At 45.4% G+C, this 9,218-nt stretch overlaps 1 protein-coding gene across 1 annotated transcript in view; it reads left to right on the top strand.

Annotated features, from left to right (window-relative positions):
* Positions 1 to 554, top strand: part of LOC137385086 (182 kDa tankyrase-1-binding protein-like) — a 109,280-nt gene extending 108,726 nt beyond the window's left edge. The window contains exon 13 of the mRNA XM_068059836.1: positions 158 to 554. The gene's annotated coding sequence lies outside the window, so the exon portion shown is untranslated. The remainder of the gene's footprint in view (positions 1 to 157) is intronic.
* Positions 555 to 9,218: the final 8,664 nt, after the last annotated feature.

The following is a 9,218-nucleotide window of genomic DNA, read 5'->3' as shown; positions in this document are numbered from 1 at the left end:
AGGGAGTGCCGCACTGTCGGAGGGTCAGTACGAAGAGAGCGCCGCACTGTCGGAGGGTCAGTGCTGAGGGAGTGCCGCACTGTCGGAGGGTCAGTACTAAGGGAGCGCCGCACTGTCGGAGGGTCAATAACACTGTGATATTGCTCTCTTCCTCCAGATCAGGCCTGAGACTCTGCTGTCCCCGATGTTATGGATCGCTGGTCGAGAGGGAGGATTGTGCAGTACGGGAGGCAATGTGTGAGGGGGCCAGAGTCATGTTCCGCCCAAGACATCCTCGAATGACCCGAGGAATGGATCCTCACCTTTTTTTTAACATGCTGAATGAATTCTGTGCACTTTGTACCCCCCAGGGGTATTCCTTTTTGCCTCAAAGATTTATTTTATCAAGAAACGATTTATATGCATATTTTAACAGGCTTTTTTTCCTTAAGCTCTGGGCCTGCTATGGGTGGTCTGCTCCTTCTGTGCTCTGCTGCTGGGAGGGTTTTGGTCAATCCCAAAAAAAAACAAGCTCGAGCTACACAGATTTTATAATAAACATTCCATTCACAGCCTACCGCCTTTCATTGTCTTGCGTTTTTAGCCTCTGACATATCAGTGTCACAAAGGTGGACCGAGGTTTAGAGTGGAGACATTCGATTCCACCCCAGTCAGTCAGACACTCTCAACAGGAACGTCCCAGGCTGTATCCTCGGCCTAGGGGTGTCAGCTCACCTCCAACCTGTAACTCACTCCCGGGTATCTGTTATTCTACATATAAACCTCCCCGAACCCCTCGATTAGATTCCAGTCTGTAACTCACTCACTCCTGGGTATCTGTTATTCGATATATAAACCCCCCGAACCCCTCGATCAGATTCCAGTCTGTAACTCACTCACTCCTGGGTATCTGTTATTCGATATATAAACCCCCCGAACCCCTCGATTAGATTCCAGTCTGTAACTCACTCCCGGGTATCTGTTATTCGATATATAAACCCCCCGAACCCCTCGATCAGATTCCAGTCTGTAACTCACTCCCGGGTATCTGTTATTCTATATATAAACCTCCCGAAACCCTCGATTAGATTCCAGTCTCTAACCCACTCACTCCTGGGTATCTGTTATTCTATATATAAACCCCCCCGAACCCCTCGATTAGATTCCAGCCTGTAACTCACTCACTCCTGGGTATCTGTTCTTTTTCTTTTCTTTCTTCTTTCTTTTGGGCCTCCTTATCTCGAGAGACAATGGATACGCGCCTGGAGGTGGTCAGTGGTTTGTGAAGCAGCGCCTGGAGTGGCTATAAAGGCCAATTCTGGAGTGACAGGCTCTTCCACAGGTGCTGCAGAGAAATTTGTTTGTTGGGGCTGTTGCACAGTTGGCTCTCCCCTTGCGCCTCTGTCTTTTTTCCTGCCAACTACTAAGTCTCTTCGACTCGCCACAATTTAGCCCTGTCTTTATGGCTGCCCGCCAGCTCTGGCGAATGCTGGCAACTGACTCCCACGACTTGTGATCAATGTCACACGATTTCATGTCGCGTTTGCAGACGTCTTTATAACGGAGACATGGACGGCCGGTGGGTCTGATACCAGTGGCGAGCTCGCTGTACAATGTGTCTTTGGGGATCCTGCCATCTTCCATGCGGCTCACATGGCCAAGCCATCTCAAGCGCCGCTGACTCAGTAGTGTGTATAAGCTGGGGATGTTGGCCGCTTCAAGGACTTCTGTGTTGGAGATATAGTCCTGCCACCTGATGCCAAGTATTCTCCGAAGGCAGCGAAGATGGAATGAATTGAGACGTCGCTCTTGGCTGGCATACGTTGTCCAGGCCTCGCTGCCGTAGAGCAAGGTACTGAGGACACAGGCCTGATACACTCGGACTTTTGTGTTCCGTGTCAGTGCGCCATTTTCCCACACTCTCTTGGCCAGTCTGAACATAGCAGTGGAAGCCTTACCCATGCGCTTGTTGATTTCTGCATCTAGAGACAGGTTACTGGTGATAGTTGAGCCTAGGTAGGTGAACTCTTGAACCACTTCCAGAGCGTGGTCGCCAATATTGATGGATGGAGCATTTCTGACATCCTGCCCCATGATGTTCGTTTTCTTGAGGCTGATGGTTAGGCCAAATTCATTGCAGGCAGACGCAAACCTGTCGATGAGACTCTGCAGGCATTCTTCAGTGTGAGATGTTAAAGCAGCATCGTCAGCAAAGAGGAGTTCTCTGATGAGGACTTTCCGTACTTTGGACTTCGCTCTTAGACGGGCAAGGTTGAACAACCTGCCCCCTGATCTTGTGTGGAGGAAAATTCCTTCTTCAGAGGATTTGAACGCATGTGAAAGCAGCAGGGAGAAGAAAATCCCAAAAAGTGTGGGTGCGAGAACACAGCCCTGTTTCACACCACTCAGGATAGGAAAGGGCTCTGATGAGGAGCCACCATGTTGAATTGTGCCTTTCATATTGTCATGGAACTATTGACATGCTGTTCTCCCTTCGTCAGATACAGGAGAAATGCCGTGAACAACAGATGCCCCTCTACATTGCTTTCATTGATCTCACCAAAGCCTTTGACCTCGTCAGCAGACGTGGTCTCTTCAGACTACTGGGTATCTGTTATTCTATATATAAACCCCCCGAACCCCTCGATTAGATTCCAGCCTGTAACTCACTCACTCCTGGGTATCTGTTATTCTATATGTAAACCCCTCCGAACCCCTCGATTATATTCCAGTCTGTAAATCACTCCTGGAATCTGTTGTTCAATTTATAAACACATCTCCCCGAACCCCTCGATTAGATTCCAGTCTGTAACTCACTCCTGGGTATCTGTTATTCTATATATAAACTCCCCGAACCCCTCGATTAGATTCCAGTCTGTAATTCACTCCCGGGTATCTGTTATTCTATATATAAACACCCCCGAACCCCTCGATTAGATTCCAGTCTGTAACTCACTCCCTGGTATCTGTTATTCTATATCGAAACACCCCAAATCCATCGATTAGATTCCAGTCTGTAACTCACTCCCGGGTATCTGTTATTATTTGTATAAACACCCCGAACCCCTCGATTAGGTTCCAGTCTGTAACTCACTCCCGGGTATCTGTTATTCTATATATAAACCCCCCGAACCCCTCGATTAGATTCCAGTCTCTAACTCACTCCTGGGTATCTGTTATTCTATATATAAACTCCCCGAACCCCTCGATTAGATTCCAGTCTGTAACTCACTCCCGGGTATCTGTTACATATATAAACCCCCCGAACTCCTCGATTAGATTCCAGTCTGTAATTCACTCCCGGGTATCTGTTATTCTATATATAAACCCCCCGAACCCCTCGATTAGATTCCAGTCTGTAATTCACTCCCGGGTATCTGTTATTCTATATATAAACCCCCCGAACCCCTCGATTAGATTCCAGTCTGTAATTCACTCCCGGGTATCAGTTATTCTATATATAAACCCCCCGAACCCCTCGATTAGATTCCAGTCTGTAATTCACTCCCGGGTATCAGTTATTCTATATATAAACCCCCCGAACCCCTCGATTAGATTCCAGTCTGTAACTCACTCCCGGGTATCTGTTATTCTATATATAAACCCCCCGAACCCCTCGATTAGATTCCAGTCTCTAACTCACTCCCGGGTATCTGTTATTCTATATATAAACCCCCCGAACACCTCGATTAGATTCCAGTCTGTAACTCACTCCGGGGTATCTGTTATTCTATATATAAACCACCCGAACCCCTCGATTAGATTCCAGTCTGTAACTCACTCCCGGGTATCTGTTATTCTATATATAAACCACCCGAACCCCTCGATTAGATTCCAGTCTGTAACTCACTCCCGGGTATTTGTTATTCTATATATAAACACCCCCGAACCCCTCGATTAGATTCCAGTCTGTAACTCACTCCTGGGTATCTGTTATTCTATATATAAACCACCCGAACCCCTCGATTAGATTCCAGTCTGTAACTCACTCCCGGGTATTTGTTATTCTATATATAAACACCCCCGAACCCCTCGATTAGATTCCAGTCTGTAACTCACTCCCGGGTATCTGTTATTCTATATCTCAACCCCCCGAACCCCTCGATTAGATTCCAGTCTGTAACTCACTCCTGGGTATCTGTTATTCTATATATAAACACCACGAATCCATCGATTAGATTCCAGGCTGTAATACGCTCCCGGGTATCTGTTATTCTATTTGGAAACACCTCCCAAACACTCGATTATATTCCAGTCTGTAAATCACTCCTGGAATCTGTTGTTCTCCATATAAACACACCTCCCTGAACCCCTCGATTAGATACCAGTCTGTAACTCACTCCCGGGTATCTGTTATTCTATATCGAAACACCCCGAACCCCTCGATTAGATTCCAGTTTGTAACTCACTCCCGGGTATCTGTTATTCGATATAAACCCCACCGAACCCCTCGATTAAATTCCAGTCTGTAACTCACTCCTGGGTATCTATTATTCTATATATAAACACCCCGAACCCCTCGATTAAATTCCAGTCTGTAACTCACTCCCGGGTATCTGTTATTCTATATATAAACACCCCCGAACACCTCGATTAGATTCCAGTCTGTAACTCACTCCTGGGTATCTATTATTCTATATATAAACACCCCGAACCCCTCGATTAGGTTCCAGTCTGTAACTCACTCCCGGGTATCTGTTATTCTATATATAAACACCCCCGAACACCTCGATTAGATTCCAGTCTGTAACTCACTCCTGGGTATCTATTATTCTATATATAAACACCCCGAACCCCTCGATTAGGTTCCAGTCTGTAACTCACTCCCGGGTATCTGTTATTCTATATATAAACCACCCAAACCTCTCGATTAGATTCCAGTCTGTAACTCCTTCCGGGTACCTGTTATTCTATATATAAACCCCTCCGAACCCCTCGATTGGATTCCAGTCTGTAACTCCCTCCCGGGTATCTGTTATTCTATATATAATCAACCCCGAACCCCTCAATTAGATTCCAGTCTGTAACTCCTTCCGGGTACCTGTTATTCTATATATAAACCCCTCCGAACCCCTCGATTGGATTCCAGTCTGTAACTCACTCCCGGGTATCTGTTATTCTATATATAAACACCCCGAACCCCTCGATTAGATTCCAGTCTGTAACTCACTCCCGGGTATCTGTTAATCTATATCTCAACCCCACTATCCCCACAATTAGATTCCAGCCTGTAACTCACTCCCGGGTATCTGCTATTCTATATATAAACCGCCAGAACCACTCGATTAGATTCCAGTCTGTAACTCACTCCCGGGTATCTTTTATTCTTTATGTAAACCCACCTGAACCCCTCGATTAAATTCCGGTCTGTAAATCACTGCTGGAATCTGTTGTTCTATATATAAACACCCCCGAACCCCTCAATTAGATTCCAGTCTGTAACTCACTCCCTGGTATCTGTTATTCTAGATATAAACCCCCAGAACCCCTCGATTAGATTCCAGTCTGTAACTCACTCCCTGGTATCTGTTATTCTATATGCAAACCCCCTGAACCCCTCGATTAGATTGCAGTCTGTAACGCACTCCCGGGTATCTGTTATTCTATATATAAACACCCCGAACCCCTCGATTAGATTCCAGTCTGTAACGCACTCCCGGGTATCTGTTATTCTATATATAAACACCCCCGAATCGCTCGATTAGATTCCAGTCTGTAACGCACTCCCGGGTATCTGTTATTCTATATATAAACACCCCGAACCCCTCGATTAGATTCCAGTCTGTAACGCACTCCCGGGTATCTGTTATTCTAGATATAAACCCCCAGAACCCCTCGATTAGATTCCAGAATGTAACTCACTTCCGGGTATCGCTTATTCTGTATCTCAACCCACCGAACCCCTCCATTAGATTCCAGTCTGTAACTCACTCCCGGGTATTTGTTATTCTATATATAAACACCCCCGAACCCCTCGATTAGATTCCACTCTGTAAATCACTCCTGGATATCTGTTGTGCTATATACAAACACCCCTCCCCGAACCTCACAATTGGATTCCAGTCTCTAACTCACTCACTCCTGGGTATGTTATTCTATATGTAAATCCCCCCGAACACCTCGATTAGATTCCAGTCTGGAACTCACTCCCGGGTATCTGTTATGCTATATATAAAACTCTCGAACCCCTTGATTAGATTCCAGTCTGTAACTCACTCCCGGGTATCTGTTATTCTATATATAAACACCCCGAACCCCTCGATTAGGTTCCAGTCTGTAACTCACTCCCGGGTATCTGTTATTCTATATACAAACACCCCCGAACACCTCGATTACATTCCAGTCTGTAACTCCTTCCAGGTATCTGTTATTCTATATATAAACCCCCCGAACCCCTCGATTAGATTCCAGTCTGTAACTCACTCCCGGGTATCTGTTATTCTATATCTCAACCCCACGATTCCCTCCATTAGATTCCAGGCTGTAACTCACTCACGGGTATCTGTTATTCTATATATAAACACCCCGAACCCCTCGATTAGGTTCCAGTCTGTAACTCACTCCCGGGTATCTGTTATTCTCGAGATAAACCCCCCGAACCCCTCGATTAGATTCCAGACTGTAATGCACTCCCGGGTATCTGTTATTCTATATATAATCCCCTGAGCCACTCCATTAGATTCTAGCCTGTAACTCACTCCCGGGTATTTGTTATTCTATATCTCAACCCCCCGAACCCCTCGATTAGATTCCAGTCTGTAACTCACTCCCGGGTATCTGTTATTCTATATATAAACACCCCGAATCCATCGATTAGATTCCAGTCTGTAACTCACTCCCGGGTATCTGTTATTCTATTTGTAAACACCTCCCAAACCCTCGATTATATTCCAGTCTGTAAATCACTCCTGGAATCTGTTGTTCTACATATAAACGCACCTCCCTGAACCCCTCGATTAGATACCAGTCTGGAACTCACTCCCGGGTATCTGTTATTCGATATCGAAACACCCCGAACCCCTCGATTAGATTCCAGTTTGTAACTCACTCCCGGGTATCTGTTGTTCGATATAAACCCCACCGAACCCCTCGTTTAGATTCCAGTCTGTAACTCACTCCCGGGCATCTATTATTCTATATATAAACACCCCGAACCCCTCGATTAGATTCCAGTCTGCAACTCACTCCCTGGTATCTGTTATTCTATATATAAAACCCCCGAACCCCTCGATTAGATTCCTGTCTGTAAGTCACTCCCGGGTATCTGTTATTCGATATATAAACACCCCGAACCCCTCAATTAGATTCCAGTCTGTAACTCCCTCCCGGGTATCTGTTATTCTATATAAAAACACCCCGAACCCCTCAATTAGATTCCAGTCTGTAACTCACTCCAGGGTATCTGTTATTCTATATCTCAACCCCACGCTTCCCTCGATTAGATTCCAGCCTATAACTCCCTCCCGGGTATCTGTTATTCTATATATAAACACCCCCGAACCCCACAATTAGATTCCAGTCTGTAACTCACTCCCGGGTATCTGTTATTCTATATATAAACACCCCCGAACCCCTCGATTAGATTCCAGTCTGTAACTCACTCCCGGGTATCTGTTATTCTATATATAAACACCCCCGAGCCCCTCGATTAGATTCCAGTCTCTAACTCACTCCCGGGTATCTGTTATTCGAAATATAAACACCCCGAACCCCTCGATTAGATTCCAGTCTGTAACTCACTCCCGGGTCTCTGTTATTCTATATATAAACCACCCGAATCCCTCGATTAGATTCCAGTCTGTAACTCACTCCCGGGTATCTGTTATTCTATATATAAACCCCTGAACCCCTCGATTAGATTCCAGTCTGTAACTCACTCCAGAGTCTCTGTTAATCTATATATAAACCCCTGAACCCCTCGATTAGATTCCAGTCTGTAACTCACTCCCGGGTATCTGTTAATCTATATCTCTACCCCACTATCCCCACAATTAGATTCCAGCCTGTAACTCACTCCCGGGTATCTGTTATTCTATATATAAACCGCCAGAACCCCTCGATTAGATTCCAGTCTGTAACTCACTCCCGGGTATCTTTTATTCTTTATGTAAACCCCCCTGAACCCCTCGAATAGATTCCGGTCTGTAACTCACTCCCGGGTATCTGTTATTCTATATATAAACACCCCGAACACCTCGATTAGATTCCAGTCTGTAACTCACTCCCGGGTATCTGTTATTATTTGTATAAACACCCCGAACCCCTCGATTAGGTTCCAGTCTGTACCTCACTCCCGGGTATCTGTTATTCAATATATAAACACCTGAACACCTCGATTAGATTCCAGTCTGTAACTCACTCCCGGGTATCTGTTATTCTAGATATAAACCCCCAGAACCCCTCGATTAGATTCCAGTCTGTAACTCACTCCCGGGTATCTGTTATTCTAGATATAAACACCCAGAACCCCTCGATTAGATTCCAGTCTGTAACTCACTCCCTGGTATCTGTTATTATTTGTATAAACACCCCGAACCCCTCGATTAGGTTCCAGTCTGTACCTCACTCCTGGGTATCTGTTATTCAATATATAAACCACCCGAACACCTCGATTAGATTCCAGTCTGTAACTCACTCCCGGGTATCTTTTATTCCATGTATAAATACCCCCGAACCCCTCGATTAGATTCCAGTCTGTAACTCACTCCTGGGTGTCTGTTATCTATATATAAACCCCTGAACCCCTCGATTAGATTACAGTCTGTAAATCACTCCCGGGTATCTGTTGTTCTATATATAACCCTCCCGAAACCCTCGATTAGATTCCAGTCTGTAACTCACTCCCGGGTATCTGTTATTCTAGATATAAACCCCCAGAACCCCTCGATTAGATTCCAGTCTGTAACTCACTCCCGGGTATCTGTTATTCTAGATATAAACCCCCAGAACCCCTCGATTAGATTCCAGTCTGTAACTCACTCCCGGGTATCTGTTATTCTAGATATAAACCCCCAGAACCCCTCGATTAGATTCCAGTCTGTAACTCACTCCCGGGTATCTGTTATTCTAGATATAAACCCCCAGAACCCCTCGATTAGATTCCAGTCTGTACCTCACTCCCGGGTATCAGTTATTATTTGTATAAACAACCCGAACACCTCGATTAGATTCCATTCTGTAACTCACTCCCTGGTATCTGTTATTCTATATGCAAACCCCCTGAACCCCTCGATTAGATT

Source organism: Heterodontus francisci, chromosome 28 (genome assembly GCF_036365525.1).
Source record: "Heterodontus francisci isolate sHetFra1 chromosome 28, sHetFra1.hap1, whole genome shotgun sequence".
Classification (NCBI taxonomy): Eukaryota; Metazoa; Chordata; class Chondrichthyes; order Heterodontiformes; family Heterodontidae; genus Heterodontus; species Heterodontus francisci.
This window is presented reverse-complemented; position numbering and strand designations above follow the sequence as displayed.